General features: G+C 38.6%; 1 long non-coding RNA gene across 2 annotated transcripts; it reads right to left on the bottom strand.

The window, feature by feature from the left end:
• Positions 1 to 4,584: 4,584 nt before the first annotated feature.
• On the bottom strand, positions 4,585 to 23,382 carry LOC142486723 (uncharacterized). 2 transcript variants are annotated; one of them, XR_012799067.1, is made up of 3 exons: positions 23,294 to 23,382; positions 16,724 to 16,808; positions 4,585 to 5,068 (listed from the first exon to the last, which is right to left on the bottom strand). It is a non-coding gene; the product is annotated as an uncharacterized LOC142486723 (long non-coding RNA). The 2 variants fall into 2 exon arrangements; XR_012799051.1 differs by lacking the exons at positions 16,724 to 16,808; positions 23,294 to 23,382 and adding an exon at positions 7,667 to 7,756.
• Positions 23,383 to 23,852: the final 470 nt, after the last annotated feature.

Genomic DNA, 23,852 nt, shown 5'->3' with positions numbered 1-23,852 from the left:
GCTTCGGTGACATCACCAGGTACTGCGGGTGAAGGCCCAATCTCCAGATTGCGCCGTGCATCAGCGGCGCGCGGCGGGTGCATGTGACGCGTGTGCAACGTGCCCAAGCTCCGTGGCAACAGAGCTAATCAGCTCCAGCACATTCACCTATCTCCTGCACATAGCCCAATCCTTGCTTCCGCTGAGGCCACGCCTCTGCTCCGCCTCTCTATAGGATTGGTCAGTCCTGACTATTTATGCTCAGCTGTGACACTGACACTTTGGCTGAGCATAGATTCATGTTCCGTTTTGCTTACCTGTTCTTTGCCTCCACAGTCTTGCCTTGCCGGACCTTGCTCTGTGTACCGACCTGGCTTCGCTCTAGGACTCCGCACCTCTGGAATACTGACCCCACCTACCTCTGACCCTCCGCATCTCTCCAACCCTGACCTCGGCACTCGGAACAACAGCTACTATCCATTCTCAACCCCAACTACGGCTAATAGTACCTTCAACGATCCGGACCTCTCCTATTCTGACCAAATTGGTCTGGGTGCCCATACTGTATCTGCTCCTGAATTTACAATATTACTGGTTGAAAAATAGGCAGCAGAGTGTTGTTATTACATGGAACATATTCAACTTGGGCTAGAGTTTAAGCTGGAGTGCTTCAAGTTCCAGTACTGGTGGACACTGATTTTCTAAACATGTTTATTTTATCATGATAGGCATGGAGAGAAAAGCTGAATGCACTTAATTATGTACAGTAAGGTAGTGAAATCAGAGTGGGATGTCATTTCTGTGCAGATCGAATAAACTATAGATATAGCAAATAAATGGCAGAGGAGGTTTAATACAAATAAATGCATCAATAAACCTTGGCAAATTAAAGTGCAGTGCAAGTGAAAATGTGGAACTCACTACAGTACCCATGGAGACTGTGATTGCAGGTTAGACATCTTTCTAGAAAGGAAAGGTATGACGGCATGTGTAAAATAAGTTAAAATATAGTAAGAGCATTGATCCAGAGAGAAATGTGCTGGTCATTACAAGAGTTAGGAAGGATTTTCTTCCCTTCTGAGACAGACAGTAACTGGCAAGTACAATTTGAATAGGGGAGGGAGCAGTCCAGTGGACATGTACTTAATTAAAATAATGCATTAATCGTAATCTACAAAACGATCCGTTATGTATTTCAAAGTTTTGAACATGCGCCCTCCCTTCCCACCTCCCTTCTGTTCTCTTTGGTGTATGAGTAGCATATACAACATTATCTTCCTGTCCTTCAAGGCTCTGCACTAGAAATGGGCGAATTATTCACCGACATTCAAATTCGCTGCAAATATGGCATTTTTTTCACACGTGCGAATATTCAGAGATTGATAACAAAATAATTTGATTTGCCTATCTTAAAAAGCCTTTAAACATTCTTGCGAATGTATACAATTCTGTGAGTGTTCAACTATTCTCAAATGTGCTCTAAACATTCACCCAGACACCAAAATATGGGTTTTGCTGGAGAGAAAGAGATGTGCTCAAGAAATGGGTACCACTGTGATACCAGGGAAATATGCTAATACGAGTTATTTGCATATCCTATTATATTATTTCCCAGGTATCTATGCGGAGCCCATTTCTTGAGTTGTGCACAGGCGTCTCCTCACATTGTAGCTTTATATAAATAAAATGAGACATATAGATAGATAGATTATCCCAAAAGAGACCAAGACACACAAAAATAAAGGGAAAAGAGGTGAAAGAAAAAAAATGTTGTATTATGTTGAGAGCAGGAGGTAAAAAATACACACAGGTAAGTAATGCACTCACACACATATCCCTTAGTAAAGGGCGTTTGTAAACAGTCTAGTAGATGTTCGATCCTGGATAGTTTTTCTCTTAGATCTCCCCTTGAAATACCTCAAAGATAGTAAATACTGGACATGGTATAGATCTTTTCATAAAGTATTTATTCGTCTAAAAATGTTTTACATAAAAAGGCACATCAGTGTATATCTGGCCAGTAAGCTGCAGGAAAGAAGGTGGCTAGAATGACCCGCAGGAGTGATGGGCTTCCCTTCGTTGCATCTCCTCCTTTCACAGCTGGTCATCCGGCTGTCAGTTTGCACACTGGCAGATAATCCTACGCATTTCGCTCGTTGAGCTTCTTCAGGGGTGAACCTTTGCGTCACTGTCCCTGGCATTTTTATCTACAGGCTATTAACCATTCCTGTGTCAGTTCAATTATGTTACAAAACTCCTGATCATAATCAAATATAAAATTACAGAAAATAATACAATAATTTAACTATACTAAACTCAATCTAAGCATATATACAAACACAGAGTGATTGTGATGTGAAACTAATAAAATAACCTCTAATAATGATATAGCAGCAAACATTTTACAATATATACCTAATGTATCATTTATGAACCCTTGCAATAACAGCATCAAATCTAAACTGTTGACATAAAAATCACTGACCAGATTCCCTTAGACCAACAATAATATATCAATATGTCAATAAGCATTCATTAATCAGATAAATATATCTATACAAAGAATTTACAATAATACTCTACTATGTAACTTGAAATATCATAATGTAAATATACTATCATATGACATTTAAACAAACAGCAACTAATATACATCCTAAAAACTAAAGTAATACTAAAACATTTTATCACAACTACTAATTTTGTCAATTGTAATGTTACACTGTACATACAGAAAATACAAAAGACAAGTTGAGCACTACACACAGAAAATTAATTTATTCTTTTAAGAATGGCCGCAATGTCTATGTTCAGACCATCCAGTGTCAATGTCTTTAATTTGTGAATCTAAGTGATCTGCTGTTTTTAATAACCTTATCTTTACCTATCAACCGCAATTCCAGTTTTTCTATTCCTAACCAAATGATACCTCGTGGATCCTACCCATGAACTTCCTTAAGGTGCCCAGATAAGCTGTGTTGTGAAATCCAATTTTAATATTTTTTATACGTATGCTCTGCAAATCTCAATTTGAATTTCTTTTGGGTTCTACCAATATATTGTCTCTGACATGGACATTGCAAAAGGTACACAACATGGTCTTAATCACAATTTATACAATCTTTGCTAGTGAATACTTCATGGGTTTACAAGAAAAGACAAAAATACTCAATTCTACATCCAATGTGACAAAATACATAGTTAAATAGTTCAATGTTAGTATTTTCCTGAGTAAGGGTAATTTAGTTAAACCCTTTGGCCAAAGCGATATAAGCCTACAGCCACTTCACAGCATGACCAGTATGCAGGTCCTAACACTACCTGTGGAAATTCTCATTTACCTCTGCAGTTTAGAGAGAATGGCCACAATGGACTTGTCCTGCACAGGACCATGGAAAAACCTGCTACTGGGATAGTCTCGCGTTTTCTTCTGATGCCTGAAGAGTTCTTATGGCCTAATTCTGCTTAGTAAACATGGCTATTGATACAGTATATATTGGGAGATATGAAAGGTTATCCATTTCCCACCGTGTAATTCCAGCCATGTGTCTGGCAGTGAGGAAATGACCCACAGGGATGGCTTGCTTCTTGGCGGTCTTCCTCACCAAGGTAAATTACCACACTCGCTGTGCTACCAACACAGCCCATATTTTTGCTTATTCAGTGGGTGAGATATTGGACATCATTTTTCCAAGTAATTTTACAACATGGCTCATACGGTTAAAGGTCCTGCTACAGTAGGTAAATAAATGAATATTTGCCTAGTGATAGGTGTTTTGTATTGGAATGGCACTCGCTCACATTTCTCTACTTATTTTGTGACTGAGGTCATAATACTGTAAGTTGTCTGACTACACTCCTATCCTCAGGGGATATGAGGAAGAAGCAAATATTGGAAAATATTAATAAAAAGTTATGAAGTGGGGTATACAATTATGTAGCGGTCATGTACTACTTCTCCTCACACTACTTAATTGTATATATTTTTATTTAAAAATACTGTAAAGTAAGAGTTCTGGATCCAAAAAATATCAACAGAAAAAGAGCATATTGTATTGAAAAAATATTATTAACCAAAGCAAGGAGCTAATGGACAATATAAACATACAAAAAATATTATAATCAATATATTTACTTATAATGAAAAAATCACAAACATAACCTGAGCGATTTAACGTTGGTTATTCATGACTGGAAAAAAAAAACCATTTAAAGCTGCAGTTCAGTTTTTTTTTAAATTTATTTTTTTACTTCAATAGTTTCATGTGTGCAATCTCTAATTACCTAAAGAACTGTATAGCTGCAGGTCAATTCGTTCTCCATGTATTGATCGGCAAAATTTGGTGACATAATTAGTGAAGGGATCTGTTTTTCTTTTGCTTCTGTCTCTCAGTGGAAGCTCATGAATATTCATGAGCACTCCTGCACTGACATGTGCCAGAGCTTGTGACAGGACATGAAGGTGCAGTGCCTTAGCAAATGGTTGTTAAAATAGAATACAAAAAAAATGGTCTTTCAAAGTTGTTTTTTTAAAAACAGAAAATGCTAAAAGTATTTTTTCTTACTACAGAATTAATTTATTAAAAAAAACACACATGCAGGATATTGACTGAACTGCAGCTTTAAGCAAAGACATGATTAAAACACTGTACAATAATGACACTGGATTTGTTTGAATTTAACTTCTAGTTTGGTAATGGGAGATGGTAATAAATGAGCTTACAGGCCTGGGCGCAGGTCCAGATATACAATAGCAGTCCAAAATGAAAAAACAGTCCTGTGGAGACGATGTGGTGGTGGGGGGGGGATGGGGATGGTGACCCCTTGGAATCACAGATGAGATAATGTTCAATCCTCCATATCGATCCAAACTAGATTAAGAAGAGGGAAAAATACACACCATTGCACAGCACAATAAATGGTCTTCGAGCACCCTCTCCCGTTGCTGGCTACTTACAATATAGAGGTAGTTAGCATGCGTTGAAAGGTATCTTTACACAGGATGGCCCCTCCTCGTGTGATGGCTGTCTCTCCACTTACTACACCTCTGCCGATCTTTTTCTGTCCTTAGGCTGCCATCTTTTCATCTCTGATATTTGTATGAGGGAGAGATTCACTGTGATTAACTAGTCATATTTTGGTTCTAGATGTCAATTTAGATAGGATTTATTAGCACTGGTGTTATAGCACATTTGCTTCTCAGCCTCACTATAGATATAGTTTAGTCACAATTTTGTTTTAATAGTTAAGCGCTCATCCGTGTGTATATTTCACTTAGTTCATGGTAATGGGAGATGCATGGGAAATTAATTGTTACAGCTGCAACTCCATCAAGGTCAAGGTCATTTAATCATGGTATTGTGGCTGTTCCAAATAATGCATTTTAAGTATATTGTTAAACACAATAACCCATCCTACAGTACAGACACAATATATTTTCTTGCGCATACGGTACCCTTGGCATGTTTCCAATAGAATATATATTATAGAATGTTTCTGTATTCATTTAGCAATGTAATTAATATTGCTTTTGGAGGATTTACAAGCTTGGCTTTATTAGACAAGAGAGGGAAAATATATATGTTTTGTGACTTTAAAATTGTGGTTAACATAATTAAAAAAAATAAAAATAAAGATAAAGAGTAAAGGTAATTAAAGTGCTCTCACAGAAAAAATATACTGCTCCTCAGTCTCAGTATCTAAACCCCTCCCTTTGTAAAGGAAATATTAAATAACTTCCTCAGACACTTAGAGAATTCTTTACACTACACTATAGATCTGTGCTCGGATTAACTATACACCACTAAATAACATCAATTGTAAATCTGACTCACACATTCACCTCTTAAAGATTTCAAAAGATTTAAATGACAGCATCGAAGCAATAATGCCTCTTCTAATCATTGTGACTTTACTGCCAGCAAGAGCTGCTGTGTTCCACAATACACGAAATATACAGTAAATGGTTCCTTGTATTTACTGCAACCAAACTAGAATTGGAATATAGACCCTTGAAAATAAGGCTGCATGTTGGAGTAAAAATCACTTTAATGAGGTTATTAGGAAATCATTTTTACTGTAGTTTCAGATAACAAATTACCCAGTCCTAACTATTAGCAGATTATGGCACAGATATTTAGCTTGAGGCAATGGATCCTTGTGCAATAATCTATCAAGCAATGTACAGTGTACAGTGTCAATAAAGCAGTTTGATAATACCCGTGTACATTACTCTCACAATAACATTTAAACATAACAAACAATTAGTCTTGAGAATTATTTTGGCTCATGCAACGCTATCTGACATTAAATATGATATTACTTAGACGTTTATATAGGAGAGTTATTTTTCATTTGAATATTCAACAAGAAGCTTTAATGTAATTCTGACAGAAAAAAGTGCACGAGACACAGCAAACGGGAGAAAATTGAATTGCAATTAGAATTAATCAAAACTCTTCACATTGGGCACTGTATTCAGTACATTGTAGGATAAAAAAAAATAAACAGCCTTTTGTGTTCACATACATATTGTAATTTTCCAGAGATAGTAAATTCCAGTGTATTTATATGCTGGGATTTTTTATTTGGAAAATATGTTTGTTCTTTTTGTGATATAGCGGTGGCTGGTCCAGCTATCTCTCTACCTTCCCCTGTCATGTAAGTTCTAATAAGATGTAGACAGTGACAGGCTATCCTATGGGGTTTTCCCCCTCCTCATGCTGAATTCCTGAGTGACAGAAGTGGAGTAGACACAGGGATTTGTGATAGACAATGGTGGAACAGATACTGGGCCCTCCCTCTTTGACCTGCAGAAAGGAAGTGCTTAAATAATAGCTTGAAGTTCAGCCCCTTAGGGGTGAGACCTTCAGTTAGTATTTGGAGTTGGTTCCAGCCTGCCCATGCATGGGGTAGGAGCTTAACAGTGTCTCCTCCCGGTCAGGAGTGAGACATGTGCACAGCCCCTCATGGGCAAATCTAATCCAGCCAGGCCTCATCATTACCCGAAGGCCAGTACCATCCAGAAGACAGGGATCCACCCTATCCAATTGAAGCATACACTGCCATAACACCAGCAGTGGCTGCTGAAATAAAGAACATCCTCATTTGTACTTCTGGCTCCGCTGCAACCTGTATGGAGGGAGGTAAATGAGAGTAAGGATTGTCATAGCGGGGACCCCTTTCAGTTATGCTGAAGCCCCCTTTGTCTTGAGGCGCTGACCCCGAGAAGAACAGAACCAGAGGGATCCCTAAAAGTCTGTACTGTACCCCCACACCATCTCGGGACACTCATCTCTCCTGTACCACGAAGGTAACCAGCACTACACCAAGCAGTTGCATATACATAATCTCCCGGGGGGGGGGGGGAGGCAATGGGGGGACATGTGCTACAGTAATAAAAACATTTATTTTTGCCAAATTTTCCAGTATTCGCCCCAATTTTTGTAAAAAATGAATTCTCTTAGTCAATTTGCAAATACAGTATTCCTCCATTTCGAATCTTCATTTTATTAATGTGTAGAAATTAGCTACAGTAATTTTTAAATTTGTGTGTATTCAAATAAAAAAAATTCAAAACCTAGTGGCAACATTTTTCTGAACTCTGACAAACTGGCGAATATATTTAAAAATGCAAAATGCAATTTTTGTGGCGAATATACGATATGGCGAAAAAAAATCCACTGACCACTACGAGACAACCCCACTGTTCCCCACAGTTCACCATTCAGTGTTAGCATTGTCTCTGCCTGCAGGAGGGGACAGAACCAAGCCCAGGCTCCTTTTAAAAGAAAATAGTTTAAACATTGAAACATTGCTATTAGTCCATACAAAAGAAGTAGCGAGATATAATACTGTAGGTTGTAATGTAACAGGTTCTCCATTCCATATTTTACAACTTCCTATTGTACTATAGATAACCACTAATCCATTATTTTAGGGGAAGGTGGTTTAGGAGAGGTTATCATCACCTACTCAGATCGAAGAGGAACAGTCAGATATTTGACTCTCTGATATCTAATTTTCCTTTGGTGCTATACCCACCTTCCACAGCCTTCTTCTGACTTCACTCCATGCTACACCCTTCCCCAGCCACATCTATTTATATCAATTATTTTCTTTTAAACATACTCCTTTGTGGCATGGCAACAGCCAATTCAGACCCAAAGTCATGGTACCATTGCCCTAATGCCTCAAGGGCTTCCTTTCTGATTGTCAATTAAAGCAAACTGAGATTGTTGTTTACAAGCAATAAGAACTTTGACTTACTACAGTACATGGGTGTAATTCGGGTGTAACTATTACAACAATGTTAAAGGATCACTGAATTATTGTAATACCAATAACCCTGAGGAAGAGATATTGTTAAACACAGCAGCTCTGCTCTGAACAAACTTGTTCTAGGTTTTCCATGGCTTCCCTCCTCCGTATAGTCAGGCAAGTTTTCTACAGTAGCTAAGACCTATTACTTGAGTCAGAGTCTCTGAACATTTATTTCATATACAGTAGATACCAAAAGGAGCCATAGATGATAAGAATGAAGGAGAGGCTCAAGGAACTACTTCTATCGCTGAAGCAAAAAACCCCGGCACCATCATACACTGGCGACACACTTTATTCGAGCTCGGCTAGTCCCACGAATTCGGGTATACCCGGGTGTATTGAGGTTTGTGACTGTTTTCTGCCTGAGTGCATTGAGTTATTTTCCAGGCAGGGATTGAAGCATTTTATTCCCGCTGGCTGCAATACTGCACAGTACATATATATACACTGCATTACAATTCATGAATTTATGCCATCTGGTAGACACGCGAAGCATTGCAGCCTATTAAATCCTAATCATTATCATTTAACAGATCAGCCGCCCATCAGCCAGGCATGAACCCAGGCTGGGAAGGCAAATGCAACGGGGCTTGTCAGAGGTGAGGAGTGGCGCATTCCAGGTATCTGCCAGGTACATACCGGGTATTTGCTCGAATAAAGTGTGTCGGTGCAGTATGTAGGGAGTTTTTGTAAGGGTTCCAGCCCAGGCTTTGGCTGGAACTCGCCCTTCCCTTGCTGCTGTGGACATTTTGGTTACTGGCCGCCTGCTATATGGCTGCACCTGTTCAAGGGCTTAATTAGCAGCCAATGACCTCCAGCCCTGGCCTCAACATTTTATATGTTTCCTTTTGTTCCTGGCCACCCTAGGCTCTAATTCCTGAGCCTTCCCCATCCCTGAGCCTTCCGTGTGGCTTGCCAGTCACCGTGACTTGCCTATCCTTGTGGATTCCCTGTTCATTTGGAATTCCTGTTGCTGACCCCAGACCGTGACACTGGACCGTGACCACGACCTCGCTGCCTTCCGCCTGCCCTGGACTTTTGCCTGTTGCCTGCATTCTGCACCACTGCCGCCTGCCCTGACTCTTTGCCTGCTTACCGACCAGGGATACTCTAACAGGACTCTGTCTCTGGGCACTGGTAGGTTAATTGTAATCCCTACCTCTGGCCTGCGGGTCCACTTTCTGATTGGAGATGAGCACCAACACAGTATTGTACCTGCAGACGAGTTATGGTGGCATATTCTGTGATATTCCTCATTATCATTGCCATTGAATGCAAATGAAACTCTGCAATATTCTAGATTATAATGCCCCATTCTGCATTATGAGTGGGTGCAATAACCTTGGCTACATCTGCATGCACTTCATGCTTCTGGTGCATTCTGAGGGACCTGGCTTCTGCATATACTGTACAGTAGTCGTTTTCAATATCATGGCATCTGTTAATATTTGGACCAATTTTTTTCCAAATTGGTTATTCAAACCTAATTGACAAAGTTTTGGATCTCCAGGTTGAAAGATCTTCATAAACCAGAAGATCTAGGTTCTTCTCTACCTGTTTTCCCCCAAGAGGCATGTAAAAAAATAAGAGACTGTTCATCTTGTGTTCTTTCTGAAATAACATACATAGTTACATAATAGATGAGGTTGAAAAAAGACTTCCGGCCATCAAGTTCAACCTATGCTAAATTTAGACAACAGATACTTTATCCTATATCTATATTTATTGATCCAGAGGAAGGCAAACAAAAAACCCCATTAAGGGGAAAAATTAATTCCTTCCTGACTCCAAGAATTGGCAATCGGATTAATCCCTGGATCAACATCCTTCCCATGTATACTTATTTGGCATATCCCTGTATACCTTTCCCATCTAAAAAGATGTCCAACCTTTTTTTTAACAAATCTATTGTATCTGTCATCACAGTCTCCATGGGTAATGAATTCCACATTTTAACTGCCCTTACTGTAAAGAACCCTTTCCTTTGTTGCTGGTGAAATTTCCTTTCCTCCAACCTTAAGGGGTGGCCCCGAGTCCTTTGTACTGCCCATGGGATGAATAGTTCTTTTGAAAGCTCCTTGTATTGTTCCTGAATATATTTATATAGTTTTCATATCCTCTCTTAGATGCCACTTTTCTAATGTAAATAAATCTAATTTAGCTAGCCTCTCCTCATAAGTTAGAATGTCCATCCCCTTTATTAATTTGGTGGCTCTTCTCTGCACTCTCTCTAGTTCCATAATGTATTTTCTTAGGATTGGTGCACAAAATTGTACTCCATATTCAAGTGTGGTCTTACTAATGCTTTGTAAAGGGGCATAATTATGTTTACTTCCCTTCCATCCATTGCCCGTTTGATGCAAGATAAGATCTTTTTTGCCTTTGCAGCTACTGCATGACATTGGGCTCTATTGCTAAGCCTGCTGTCTACAAGCACTCCTAAATCCTTCTCCATCAAGTATTCCCCCAAGATATCTCCATTTAATTTGAAAGTCGCCTTTTTATTCTTGTATCCCAAATGTATAAACTTATAATTTTATTTTCCATTAGGGATTCCTGAATATTATCCCGTATTAAACCTTCAAGTAGTTTCCCTACTATTGAAGTCAGGCTTACAGGTCTGTAATTTCTCGGTTGTGATCTAGCTCCCTTTTTAAATATAGGCACCATATCTGCTTTACACCAATCTTGTGGTACTGAGCCTGTGGAAATGGAGTCCTTGAATATTAAATATAATGGTTTTGCTATTACTAAGCTTAACTCCTTGAGAACTCTTGGATGTATGCCATCGGGGCCAGGTGCCAAATTAACTTTAATTTTTTCAAGTCGCTTATGAACTTCTTCCTCAGTTAACCAATTGTTCATTAATATGGAGGTTGTGGCTTCCTCCTGCGGCACTACTTTTGAACTTGATTCTTCCCTGGTAAACACAGAGGCAAAGAATTTGTTTAATACCTCTGCTTTTTCCTTATCTCCAATAATCTGCCTACCCATCTCACACTGAAAGGGTCATATATTTTCTTTTCTCATTTTTTTGTTATTAAGGTACTTAAAGAACTTTTTAGGGTTGACCTTACTTTCTATTGCAATCTTTGTTTCATTATCCATTTTTGCTCATTTAATTGCCCTTTTGCAATTTTTGTTACATTCCTTATAATTCTGATACGATGTCTCTGTCCCTTCTGACTTAAAGAATCTATACGCCTTCCTCTTCTTGTCCATTTCCTCCCCTACCTGTTTATTTAGCCACATTGGTTTTGACTTATTTCTTTTATACTTATTACCCAAGGGTATACACTGATAAGTGTGCTTTTCTAACAATGTTTTAAAGACTGCCTTTTTATCTTCTACATTTTTCCCGGAAAAACATCATCCCATTGTATTACTACTAGATTAGACCTCAGTTTATTAAAATCTGCCTTTCCAAAGTTGAAGGTCTTTGTTGAACCCAAGTAATCTGTTTTTTGATAATTTATTTCAAATGAGACCATGTTATGATCACTGTTACCCAAATGTTCCAGGACTTGAATATTTGTTATTACTTCTACATTGTTTGATATGACCAAATCCAGTATTGCCCCTCTCCTGGTTGGTTCCTCAATAATTTGGGTCATATAATTGTCTTTAAGCACCCCCAAAAACCTGTTCCCTTTTGTTGTAACGCTAATCTCATTGCCCCAGTCTATGTCTGGATAATTAAAATCCCCCATTATGCAAACATGACCCAGTTTTGATGCCTTCTCCATTTGCAAAAGTATTTTAGCTTCTTCAATCTCACAGATATTTGGTGGTTTATAGCATATTCCCACAAACATTTTCTTTATACTTTTACCTCAACTGCTAATTTCTATCCACAAAGTGTCTACATTTTCATCATTCCCTTCATAGACATCATCCCTTATAATAGGTTTTAGATCCGGTTAAACATATAAACATACTCCACCTCCCCTTCTATTTGTTCGATCCTTCCGAAAAAGAGAATAACCCTCGAAATTAACTGTCCAGTCATGAGTTTCATCCAACCATGTTTCAGTAATGCCTATGATATCATACTGCTCCCTTGCAGCTATTAATTCAAGCTCCCCCATTTTATCTGTCAAGCTTCTTGCATTAGCAAGCATGCATTTCAGTTTTTTTTCAGCCTGTACTATTATCTTATCTGCTCCTTCCTTTCTGCGCCCACTTTGTTTAGTCTTTAGAAGTTTTCTAGTATTATCTGTATTTACTATGGGTGTATCACTGCTTGTCAAACGTGCACTTGCCCCCATTCTACCTCCATACCACCATGTATCCTCATCTCTTCCATTTAGTTCATTATCTGTTTCATTCCCCTCCCCCCTCCATCCTAGTTTAAAATCTCCTCCAACCTTTTTAGCATTCTCCCCCCTTCTTTGGCTTGAGTTGATGACATTCTTCTTTGATACCTATTTTGTAAAAGATACTGGCCTTTTCTTAATTAGTTTGTCTCATTTTTCTCTGAATAGATAATCTCGTTCTGAGGGTAGCGAGCAAAATGTAGTTTGGAAAATATTTCGGCCGACGAACAAAAAAAAAGATTTTCTTGCTGCCACTGCTGAAACCATGGTTCTGGAACAGAGCCTAACTGAATCATTAGATGCTTGGTAGAATAAATCAATAGTTAATAAATAGCTTATTATTCTTTGATCTTGAACAGGGATGATCTCTGCACCCCTTACAATCTCTTCTAACAGATTTTCTGCTCATACTCTTTGAGCCTGTGCTACTGATGCTACTACAATCAGCTTGTTGGTTGCTAAACATTTATTCTATTCAATATGATTTCCATGTACACGTCCTTTAAATACCTGAAAGGTGTACGCTCCTCCAGTGGCAGGGTAACATGACTTGACCAATGGGCGCATCCAGTTTTAGAGCTTAATTCCGCATGAGTTCAAATTGTCTGGGAAATAGGTGTTATACAAATGCAGCCAATGTTATTGCAACCCATGGTGCTTTCCCCCAGGTGAAATGGCGCGATTGCCCTGCCACTGTTAAATACAAAATCTTCCACATCTTGAATCCCCTTCAAAGATCTTACAGATTGTATACGTTTGCCCACTTTATCCACATTAAAGGCTCATTCTTTGTTTTTGAGATCCAGCTTTCCGGAATCAGGCCTCACAAAGTATTCTTGAACAGAAAACATGTGGATTCTTATTTACAGGACCTCATAGAAACATCTTCCAGGACTAAATTGGGCGTAGGATCATTTGAGCCTTCATCATGATTAGAGATGGGCGAATCTGTCAAAATTCAGGCCCCAAATAATTTGCAGTTTTTTTTAATGTTATTTGATTTGCCGACAAATATTCACGTGAAGTCGTTGTTAGAAAAAATGTGCAAATGTGTGCAATTCTACCGGTGGCAACTAGTCACACATTATATTCACATAGAATACTGTAGAGGAGCAAGATAGATACTATACTTAGAGTGCCAAGTTCTATATACAGTATATCCCCTCAAACACACCTTCATACAACACGTAGAGAGTCACCTGTGTGCAAACTAATGGCAAAACTGAGATACCTGGGGAAAATGCTAATAAAAGTCATTGTTCGGCATATCCGATTAGCATATTTTTCACATTCTCTCTCCCTTTCTCTTCTTTTCCCCAGCAGAAGCCATGCAGTATTTTAGGTTCTAATTGAATGTGCGTATAGTCGCCATCGGCGGAATTGCACACATCCACACAAACGTTTAAAGGCATTTTGAAGTAAAAGATCACCATTTGTTTTATGGAAAAAAAACACTTGTGTGATGCTCAAAAAAACATGTGGCAAATCTTGCTCAACTAGCATAGATATAAATAAAATCTTCAATGCTGTACCCTTCCAGTAACCAAATATTAAGCACTTGAGTCTTAAATATTAGATGTACTAACTGGAACAAATCCCACTCTGCGCTGCGGTGAAGATTCAACACACTCTGGTGCCCGGACAGTTATGTACATCAGCAATGGAAAGATGAAAGACTCACATGTGGTTGCGCTTTTCTGGAAGTCAGATTCCACTTGTCCTCTGGTACCGGCGTGCGTCCGCTTGTGGTTGAAAACAGGTGAAGCGAAGAAAAAGGCGGAGCAGTACATCTCCATTGAAAAATAATTATGCAGAGAAAACGTTTGCCAAAGTAATGGGTTTTTTTTTTTGCCTGAAACGCGTAGGTGCTGTGTTTAGAGGCCTACATGTCTGTGTCTGTATCTTTGATTTAATACATTTTTTTTCATTACTTTGGGAAACGTTCTCTCTGTATAATTATTTTTCAATGGAGATGTAGTGCTCTGCCTTTTTCCCTACTACACCATTTGTTTTCAATGGATCCATGAAAAAAACGCCACATTTGGTGCGAATTTGAATATTGACGAATAATCTTTTGATCTCATCTTTAGTGACAAAACTATTTGCAAAGGCATACCAACAAATAATGTTGTTGTTTTTTTTAACAAATATACAATCTAAGTAAAGTTTCTTGTTACATTAATCAGGTTGCGTCTCATCACAAGCTTCACAAGACTGTAACAATGGTATTTGGGACCAAGACTAAATTCTTAAAGCTTCCAGCGACTGAGCTCCATATTAGAACCAACGCTAACACCACCCTAATCCCAGTCACTAGTTTTAAATACCTGGGCTTATGGTTTGACTCCCACTTAACATTCGGAATGCACATTGATACCCTGACAACCAAGACCTATGCCAAACTAGGGGTACTTTACAGGAACAAATCCTCCCTAAGTCTCCTGGTCAGAAAGCGTATCGCACAGCAGATGCTAATGCCAATTATTGACTATGGAGACATAGTATATGGCACGGCACCTCAAACCCACCTTAGCAAACTTGACACCCTTTACAATTCAATTTGTCGTTTTGTTCTCCAATGCAACTACAACACACATCACTGTGAAATGCTCAAAGAACTAGATTGGTCATCACTAGAGTCTAGGCGCAAAGTTCACCTTTCCTGTCTTGCCTTTAAATTCTTTATGGGCAAGCTACCCAGCTATCTGAACAAGCTCCTCACCCCTACCACATGCAGCACTTATCACCTGAGATCAGACTCCAAAAGACTGTTCATGGTCCCAAGGTTCAACAAAGTATCCGGCCGTTCCTCCTTCTCTTACCGTGCACCCCAAAACTGGAACAACCTACCAGAGACTCTCACATCCACCACCAGTTTAAGTTCTTTCAAATCTAAGGCTGTCTCACATTTTAATCTGGTCTGTAACTGTTTCATTCGCCCATAACATATATCTTCTTTAACTGTACATGCAATGTCTTGTATATAATTTATAACCTGTTCATTTATGTAACTGTATTTGTAACCATGTATTATTTGTCTTAACTCTGTGCCCAGGACATACTTGAAAACGAGAGATAACTCTCAATGTATTACTTCCTGGTAAAATATTTTATAAATAAATAAATAAATAAAACATACTAAAGTATTTTTTATTCTTTTAGAGCCTTCTTAAAATCCTCTCCTTTCTGCCGAATGGTACTAGCTGTTTTCTGCCATTCTCTGATGTTCCTGATGCTACTGCTAGCCTGATATTTGACTTCCTAAAATTATTTAGATGTATAACTAACCATTTCCACCTTCATACTTACTGCAAGGGTGCGCAAACTTTTTAGTCTGTGCCCCCTGCCTGCTCCTCCCCCTGCTCGTGCTCCCTCCCCCATCCCCCTTACCTGATGGCTGGCATTTTCTGCCATGGGAACACAATGTCATGTGACCCCCCTGGTATTATTTGACGCCTCGTTGCCATGGTGACAGGTCATCAGAAGCCACTGGAGACCAGATAAGTGTGTTACAGAGGGCTCGCATGCGCTCCCCTGGCATATAATTTAAATGATTTGGGCAAGAACGCAGGACCTCTGTAACCGCCGTATCCCCCCCCCCAGAAAATCTTGCGCCCCCATTGTAGGACACCCAGTTTCCGCACCCCTCCATTACTATACCTTGCTCTCTCTCTGCTATATCTCAACTTCCTCACAATCCCCTTTATTTCTTCCCCAAACTCAGACTCCTTCAAGTAACATGCAGCTCTCAGGAACACACCAACCTTCTTCCCCCCTTCTACCTTTAGTTCCACTCTCCATTCCTTATAAATGGTAAACTCCTTGGAGCAGGGATATCTTCACCTATTGTGCCAGTGCATGGTAATGTCAATATGTTAATATTATCTGACCCCATTGACCTGTGCTGCAGAATATGTTGATGCGTTATCAATAAATGATGATAATAATATTTTGTGTGACCAGGAGGATCCCCCACAGAAGCTGGAAAGTAGGTAAAAACCACCACCACCACAACAAAAAACAAGAAATGCAACAAGAAATAAAAAGAAAAGCACAAAAAAATAACGAGCACGCAAGAAAACACTAAACAGACAATGTGGGCTTACCTGCTAAAACTGAGGCTGGAGAAGAAATGCGTCCAACAGTCTTCTCTATGGTTACTGAGGGAAATCTCAACCATCGTCAAAAATGCTAAAAATAGAGAGATATTTAAAGACTTTTGGGAAACTTAAACACAAGATTAAAGCACAGAATGGATCCAGCATACCAAGTTTATTTCAATATATAAAACCAATATGAGGCAATAAAGGTAACAGTAAGTAGAAAACGTCACATTATTAGGTGCCATCAGCTGACAACATCCAGTTTGTATCCCCATGAGCACCTGGAGTCCTTACGTGTTACATAAGAAACTTCACTTTATCAGGGAAAAGCTGTGCAGATTCAAGGTAAAAACACCGGAAGATTTCAAAACATTTGGAAGTGTTCCTCTCAGATTTTTCTTGAGTTTTTGGATTGACATGAACTTAATGACTTTTCAGTTAGTTCATGTCAAATATTTTATTATAACTGTGAAGCTTTTTTTTAAAATGTAATTTCTTTAGAGTGACTTAAATAACCACAAAGTGTGTGTATGCGGGGGGGGGGATGTAATCCACCTTGTAAATGGGACATACAGTACTTCAACCAGAGGCTATTTTTCACATGTGACAAGTCACTCGTTTTAAACCGATATTTGACCACTGTGTTGAGAATCAGGGAGTCTACAGAGGGTGGAATGAAAAGCTGTGAAACTAAAGTGTCTTATCACTTTAAACATAAATCTGATTATTTACCCTTAATAACACAAAGGGAGCTAATAAAAACATTAAATGAAATAAACAAGAGTAACTTCTCCTGGAGTACTAACAATACTGGCCAGTGTTTATGTGCTGCAGTCCCTATGCATTTCACTACAGAAATCTGGCCCTGGAAACACAAATTAACAATATAGGCTTTTATCCAAGTCACCAGGACACGCCATTAGGGGAACAGTTCTTGCTGTGATATTCTCAGAATTTCAGCTCTCAAATGTGCATATCTATGGTACTGTAACACAAAAAAGACAAAAGCGCAAACGCACATAGTGAAGTTTGTAAAAATGGGTGAATATAATTTTAGGGTATAAAATCTGCGTACATCAGGTTAGTGGGTATAAAGCATTTCATGTGCAATACATGAGTTTACCAACGCTGCACTGCCGCCTCCAGACTTTGGGAACTCTCTCTCACAGCATCCAGGACACACTGTCTCGATTGTAGTTGGAAACCTCCACTGTGGTGCTGTGTCTTGGTCAGTCTCCTTCCCCGATCGCTGCCGTTATAGCTGCTCCTTCTCGGGTCTGTTTTCCAGCTGCCACTGTGTCTCAGCTCACTTCGGCAGTAGGTCACGTGTCCCGCGGGGTTTGCGACCGGCCGCAAAGGGAGGTGGTGCCGTAAAGCACGATCTTAGCTTTACTGCAATTTGCCGAATGCAGTTTTTTTGTGAGAAGTCAGTCCAATGCAGGAAAAATCACACAGAGTGTGGGGATAGAGTCCTAGGACTTATTAAAATCTTTATCCGACGCGTTTCGAAGCATAGGCATTCCCTGAAGAAGAAGCCTATGCTTCGAAACGCGTCGGATAAAGATTTTAATAAGTCCTAGGACTCTATCCCCACACTCTGTGTGATTTTTCCTGCATTGCACTGACTTCTCACAAAAAAACTGCATTCGGCAAATTGCAGTAAAGCTAAGATCGTGCTTTACGGCACCACCTCCCTTTGCGGCCGGTCGCAAACCCCGCGGGACACGTGACCTACTGCCGAAGTGAGCTGAGACACAGTGGCAGCTGGAAAACAGACCCGAGAAGGAGCAGCTATAACGGCAGCGATCGGGGAAGGAGACTGACCAAGACACAGCACCGCAGTGGAGGTTTCCAACTACAATCGAGACAGTGTGTCCTGGATGCTGTGAGAGAGAGTTCCCAAAGTCTGGAGGCGGCAGTGCAGCGTTGGTAAACTCATGTATTGCACATGAAATGCTTTATACCCACTAACCTGATGTACGCAGATTTTATACCCTAAAATTATATTCACCCATTTTTACAAACTTCACTATGTGCGTTTGCGCTTTTGTCTTTTTTGTGTTTCAGTTGCCTAGGGGTTTACCCCTGTTCATATAGCTGCAGGTCACCCATCGATTTAGAGGTTGTATTTTGTTATATAAATAATACACGGAGGTGAAGGGGTTAATCAATAGATTTAATAATTTGCGCACTCTATCTGTTTTTTGTTCTATGGTACTGTACCTCTTTAATTGTACCAGAGACAAAGCCTACCAACCAACTCCTACAGTGGTCACCTGTGTGATAGATATCTGTTATACTAAAGTAACCAGCAGAACAGCATATGAGAAAACTAAACCAGGCCTGGATTACTACCACACGGGTAATGTCACTACCACACGGGTAATGTCTGCAGACACATGAGACTGCTTCTGAAAGGTTTAATTAGTCTCTCTGCATTGCAGTAAATCGGAAGTACTTGCTGTCCATTTACTCCTACAGTATCTGCCTATGGCTCTTGTGTCACATGATACAAAAAGTGGACAAGAAGATAAGCAAGAAGCAAGAAAAACTCTTGAACAACCGGCATTATTCCCTATAGGCATTCCCTATTAATTATATCCTATTGCAAATGTATTATGATGAAGTTACTGGCAAAAATATGCAATGTTTAATGATGTTAAAAAGCAAGAAATCCCATTGTAGTGTCAAACACTAATTTGATGTACCCCAATTACATTTGTTACTAGAATATTTAATGGTTGGGTACTCCATGGGTGCAGTGAATCTGAGGTCCTTCGTTTAAAACGTATGGCATTACAAAAAAAAAATCAGAATATTTGCCTCTGTATTTGATTCCATGTGGCAGCCACTCATCAACTAAACTACTTTACTAATTAAATATCGCAATAATCATCCATACAGTAGAAATAAAAAAGTAAATTAAAAATGTATTAAATGAATACTATAATTTATACTATTCAGACTGATTTCTAAGATCAACTTGAGAGCTCTTCGTTTATATAAACATGAATTGGATGTTAAGACTTCACAAGTCAGAAGATTATAAACAAGAACAAAAAAAATGATATACATTATTATAATATTTATCATCTGTTGGACAATTTAAAGATATTGGAATACTAGGTATAGATGATGCGCTCAGTATTCATCAAAAATCTTAGCTATTTAAAATGAAGCTAAAACAATACATTTGTATACTGTCACCTGTATACAGTTAGTAGATTAAAATGTATTGGTGATGGGTACACCAAATAGTTTACATTGTCCAAACATCCCTATGATATACAGGGACACATTTACTAATGGTGATATACTGTATTATGATTTACTATTCAATAAATATGGTATATAGTTTAATGTCTTCAGAGAAGCTTCCTCTTTATCTACATTTTGAATCATTTTAAAGATTAAATATTCTTGATAAATAAGTTAGGAACTTTTGCTGTGCTCCAGAAGCTCTAAGAAATGTATCCAATGTTCGGGGGCTGTGGCTCTCCCCATAGAGTCCCTGGAAATGAGTAATGGTGAATAGTGGTTGTTGCCCAATCAACATCAGTGCTGAGACGTTCTTAGATATTCACTTTTACAATGCCAGATTTCCAGCTGCACCCGAATACCACCAAACTACTGTGACCACAACCATGGGATCGCTTTGGTAAGGATCACATGGTTTCGTCCATCCTGCTGATAATTCACATCCCGAAGGTGGAAAGGGAGTAAAGATCCTTGTCATATTCATGGAATGACATAAGGTTACTAGGTAAGGGTGCCCAGCTGCCAGATAATATTATCCGTTTTTATGCAGATACAACGAGTTCCTGCTAGAGATGTGTAGAACTTTTGCAGCCCTTTGCAAAATTGGCTAATTGTGCACATTTCTGGTAAGGAAAGTACCTTCTTCAGAAAACTTGCTTAAAGCTTTTTTCTGCAAATACCCAGACATACAGAAACACATAATTATGCTATTGGAGTCTGAACTGATAGTGACTAGTGGTGAGTAGAACTGTGGACTGTGCAGTTGTTTCTATGGATGGGAATTTGAGTCTAGAATTGGGATGCCTGTGGCAGACTAACTTTATTTTTATTTTTTAAACTAAGCCTATCACTGATATGTAAAAGCTTTTCCAAGAAATTATGAGGTTGGTGTTTTTATTGTTGAAAAAAACAGACTGGTTGTTTTTTTTAGCACCAAGTTGTAAAAAAGCGTAATGTTGCAATAAAATAATAGCTGAACAGACTTCCTAAGCACACCTCAAAATCGTGTCTAATTCTAAGGAACTACCATCTATACGCTATATTGGCCCCAAAAATAAGTACAGTATCATCCTATAGTGTATGATTTTGATGGAAAGCATTACCTAGGGATATTTGTCGCAGGGCAGAAATGTGCAATTGTCTGATAGAACAGAACTGCAGAGCTGTAGATGGTATCATTACTTGTAGTTACTGTAACTTACTGCAATTAAACAAAATTATCCATTGCATAACTGTAGCATAAAACCACACAGCAAAATCTCCTAACCATTCCCATTTTCATTGTTGGTACTATATAGTTACATATTTGTGCATCAAATGGATTTTATCCCCTTTTTAAACAATGCCAGTCATAACAGAATGTAATTATGTCTATAAAAATTAAGTTCAGGAAAAGGAGACACTTTGAAACATGCAAATGAGTTTTCAAAGTGGAAACTTACTGGAAGTGGCTAATAGGAAAATGATTTCAACTTGAGTCAGAAGGAATATCTTGAAAAAAAAATAGCTTCAGATACAGTGTGTTATTGTAAAAAAAAAAAAGCACTGAAGATTTAGTGTGAAAATGAGTTGAACTCAGAGCGAAGGCAAAAGAAAATCAGAAAAAATAAGGAGGGAAATTCTAATGAGTTCTGAGGCTGAAAAAGCAATGCCTAAATTGTATCATCATTAGCATATTTTACAAGTTAACTAGTCCCTGTTTAGTAATAAACAAGAACAATCTAATGGAACTTCGAATTGTTCTCATATTTAATTTCATGATCATTGTTCCTGAAATAAACAATGTAATATTGTAGACAATAGATTTTTTCATTGAAAGAAATCCAGATTATATTGGAAAGATTGTTGTTCAACATTTTTTTTAATATTCAGTATGGTTTTTCATCTCAGTGGGATGCTTCCAGTCCTCATTTTAAAGACAATTAAATATTTAGTATTAGTACAGGAAAAGTACCCATAGTTTTATGAGTTTCTGGAGGAAATGCCTCTTATCACTTTGATTGTAAGCTCCTCGGGGAAGAGATTTCCTTTCCTATTGCCTGACTTATTGTATTATATAATTCCCTGTACTGCATTGTCTCTTTTGTAAAGCACTTAGTACACTGTGGGCGCTATATAAATAAAGACATACATCACTAGCAAGTTCCATCTGATTCCAGTGGACAATGACAGTTCAGGTATTCTCAGTAGTATAATCTAGTTTAAAAACATCATCTGCTTTGTTCTCACAGGTCATTCTTCATTGAAAGGCTACAGTATGGGTTGTGACAATAATGTTGTCAGGCCGGATTAAGTTTAGTCTTTAAATAGGCATTTGGATTTTTGTATTATTTTAGTAAAATGATCGTTTATGTTTTTCTTGCTCTGCTCATTAACTAGAGTGAATTGGGACTAACACTCCATCCCATTCTGTCTTAACACTTTTCATGCCCAGGCAGGCCCTCCAACTAACACTTCCGGGGCCTGGACAGAGATCTGGATGCCAGGGGGCCAGGTTGTTGGGTGAGGTAGGTGGGTGGATGAGGGCGGGGGGGGGGTTGCTGAGACCCTGTTAGCATGTTAAAGTAAGGGTCCAATCTCGGAAGTTGCATCTGAAACCCAGTTAAGTCTAAATTCTGTGTTTAGCCGGACCGGCCAACCTAGACCGAGGACAGTTGCTCGGGCAAATCCCCACTGCCCCCAATTGGTGACCCAGTAACTATTAAACCTTTTTAGCCTATTCATTAAATGTCGATATTGCCTATGAAAGAACCCCTGAAAATAACATGCAATTTGACAGAATATCTGGTGTTTTTGCTATATTCACAAGAATTATTTATACATAAAAGTCTCGGGGTTTGACATTACATGTCTTGTCATATGGAAAGAAGAGAAAGAGAAGAGAAAAAATGAAAAATAAATAGTATATTTAGGATATAGTTCCCACCATTTGATTGGCTGAAATACCATGTGATGCCGGACATCTTGGATTTTGTGACGTCATCTTAAAGGGAAATTAAGCACAGCCATTGTGATTGGCTGGCTTCATTCCCTTTAAATGATGTCATAGAAAAAACCATGTGCCCCCCTTTTTTTTAACAGCCAATCAGATGGCTGTTAAACCATTTCCCTCCAAAATGTGACGTCACATGCCATATTTAAGGCCGTGACGCCTCATTTGAGCCCAAGAGGCCGACGAGGAAACATTGTGTTGTGGATCTACCATTGGGTTTTTGGATTAACAGATGAAGAAAGAAGATTAAGAAAATAAAGAAATAATTACAGAAGAAGATAGAAGAAGCGGATTGAAGATAAAAGAATGAAGAATTGGGATACCTGATCCGGATCTCCATGGCAGATGGCATCGGATGGAGTTTGAGGCCTTGGCAGTACGAGAGCTTCCTGTTTTCCCGGGAGTCGGAGGGCCAACGCTTCTAAACGTAAGTAAAATATTGAATGCATGTAAATTATTTTTTTTTACAGGTTTTTCGATTGGATATGTATTTTTTTTATGTTTTTCCTTGCCCATTGGCTGATAATGTTTTCATCTGTACCCCTTTAGGGTACAGATGAATACATTGTTAGCCAATGTTTTTTTTAGGTAATTGTTTGCTTTGTATTGAGTGTTATTTTTTCTATTTCTGTTTATTATGTGGATGTAATTTTTTGGCATTTTGCTGCATTATTTTTAATATTTTGTGCGATTGATTTTCTATTTGAATTTATGATGTCTTGTATTGGTTCCTGGTTTTAATAGTTGTGTTGCCTACTTGTTTTATTAATTAATAGCTTTGTTGGTTAATGGGTAAATTAATTCATTGTTGTGTTGGTTAGTGCTTTTATTAATTGCATTTGTTGGCTAGTGTTTTTATTTATTGAATTGAGGTGCTTTTGT

Source organism: Ascaphus truei, chromosome 1 (genome assembly GCF_040206685.1).
Source record: "Ascaphus truei isolate aAscTru1 chromosome 1, aAscTru1.hap1, whole genome shotgun sequence".
In the NCBI taxonomy this organism is placed as follows: domain Eukaryota; kingdom Metazoa; phylum Chordata; class Amphibia; order Anura; family Ascaphidae; genus Ascaphus; species Ascaphus truei.
Note: the sequence above shows the minus strand (reverse complement) of the source record. Positions and strands in the feature narration are given on the sequence as shown.